This window comes from Lipotes vexillifer, unplaced genomic scaffold (genome assembly GCF_000442215.2).
Source record: "Lipotes vexillifer unplaced genomic scaffold, Lipotes_vexillifer_v1.1 scaffold1681, whole genome shotgun sequence".
NCBI lineage: Eukaryota > Metazoa > Chordata > Mammalia > Artiodactyla > Lipotidae > Lipotes > Lipotes vexillifer.
In genome coordinates this window covers 835,008-837,513 of record NW_006793589.1, presented here as the reverse complement: position 1 = coordinate 837,513, position 2,506 = coordinate 835,008, and positions in this window count along the sequence as shown.

Below are 2,506 nucleotides of genomic sequence, written 5' to 3'. Positions count from 1 at the left end.
TCCTGCTGATCAGTCTTTTCCAACTACCCACTTTGCCAGCATACTTCTTACTTTCTACCCCATCCTTTGGAACCTGATTTTAAACATAAGCAAGCTTCAGTGTACATTTGCTTTTCAAGAAAAATCTCATCTTAACTGTTTCAAGTAAAACCTAGTTATCTTGAATGGCAAAACTCAAGACACCTTCTGTTTCTGTGGTTCATTTATTGACACACAATCAGTATACTTTGCTCTTCCCACTAGTACTTCCAGATCACTGCACAACAAAACAGCTTTGACTATCCATCTGTATCTCTGCCTGTAAATCAATGGCCTCCTTTTCCTGCTCACTGTCTCCCATACTTCAGTCGGTTTTTTGCCACCATAAGGTTCCTCTGTGTCTCATTCTGCCTTTCTTCACTAAGCTTTTTAGAGCCTTTCCAGAATCACATGCCTCTATGATGATCAGCCATTTCAGCAATGGCATTGCTTGAACCCTAAGAATCTCTTGTTTCCTTCACTTACTTTACCAAAATCAGAACCTTGGGCATCTCTGTACTATATTTTCTGTGCGGTTAATTTGGGGCTGCTCTTTGGATTCAGTACATATGCATGGAGTCAATCCTCCACGGATCCTCAATGTTGGAAATCTATTGAATGACCAACAGTGTTTCAGATCACTTTTATCTTCTGTCATTATGCCCTACCCTTACTAAAGCAATCAACATATCATTTTTCTACACTGTAGAAACTGAGGTCATCTAATGTGAGATGCTTTAATATCTCCCTTCTTCTCTGGTATCCATCTTCTAGTTTTTCTTTGAAGAGTCAAGCTCCTATTAATGTGCTGAGTCTCTTTGCTCTTTTAATTTGAATTTGAATTTGGCAGGTCTCCTCTCTTCCTTGACTGTTTGCTCACCAATGCATGCTTAATTCACCTCTACATCAAAATGCCTTCCCTCAAACCTTCTACTTTCTCATGTAGTCGTTAAACTACTCTCCTTCCTCTCAGTGTCAAAGGGCACAAAGGAGTAATCTCTACTTGCCTCTTGAATTTTCTTATCCCAGCTCGGCTTTCCTTTCATGTCCTGTTGCAACAAACTCAACAAGAACAACTTCCTCCGAATAGTGTGCTTTGGTTCCAGCCCTCGAACACTTTGAGCTCAGTTCCTGTGATATTTTACACCTTTTTTTTCCTCTTTGAGGAGTGCCCCTTCCTTGATATATTGGTAGTTGTTCTTATAAATCTTTTTCTAGTTCTCTCACTGTGCCTTTTCTTCACTTGTGGCTTCATAGGCTTTTCCCCCCTTCCTCTGCCCTAACTGTAGACATTCTCAGAATTCTACTTTTTCTTCTTTTCTCTCCAACTCCTTTTTCTTTTTTTTTTTTTTTTTTTCTTGCGTTATGCGGGCCTCTCACTGTCGTGGCCTCTCCCATTTGCGGAGCACAGGCTCCGGACGCACAGGCTCAGCGGCCATGGCTCACGGGCCCAGCCGCTCCGCGGCATGTGGGATCCTCCCGAAACGGGGCACGAACCCGCGTCTCCTGCATCGGCAGGCGGACTCTCAAGCACTGCGCCACCAGGGAAGCCCTCCAACTCCTTTATTATGTTGTAATATTTACTCCACTTTCTATATCCGTCACTTTTGTGTAGATTTGTTCCAAAAAACATTTCCAGGCCAACGGCCCTCCTAAACTCCAGAAACATATTTCAAAGGGCTGCTAGATTTACCCATCCTGGTATGTTTTGAGCATTCAGAGCTCAACCCCAGCAATTCCAAATTAATCATTAACTTTTATGAAGCGGACACTCCATTTTTGTTTTTAAAAGATACTATAAGCTTCTTACATCCCCTTGTGCAATCTTCACCCTCACCAACTTTGTTCAGGTATTGATATTGATGTGTAGAGGGAAGAAGGGAAAGATTGTCTGTAATCATCTTGGATGCGACCTGGTTGGGGAGGCTAGTTTTATCAGTGCAGATGGCTGATATAGAGGAAGAGATAAAACAACAACAAGAATAAAGATAACAATAAAAGCTCTTACTTCTACAAAACAGCAGGCCGGTACTTCAAAAATATCATGGTTGTGAAAAGACAAGAGACATTGCAGAACTCTTCCAGACTAAAGGAGACTGAAATGACATGCAACCGAAGGCAATGCAAAAGTCTGAACAGGATCCAGATCAGGGGAAAATGCTATAAATGACATTATTGGGACATCTGTGAAAAAGGAAATGAATGAAGAAAGTATATTAGATAATAGTACTTCATCAGTTTCCTTAATTTGAGAATTGTATATTGGTAAATGTTAGAGAATGTTGTTCTTAGTTATAACAAGCTGAAGTTTCTAGAGGTAAAAAGGAATGCTATCTACAACTTTTCTCCTAAATGTTTCAGGAAAAAAGTAAAAGCTTCAGCTGACACTTTTCAGGCTTCTGGAAGTAGAGAGGATGTGGTCCAGAGCCCAGTAGGGCCACCTGCCAAGATGAAGGACTTAGTATCTAACACTTATCTGTTATCTTTG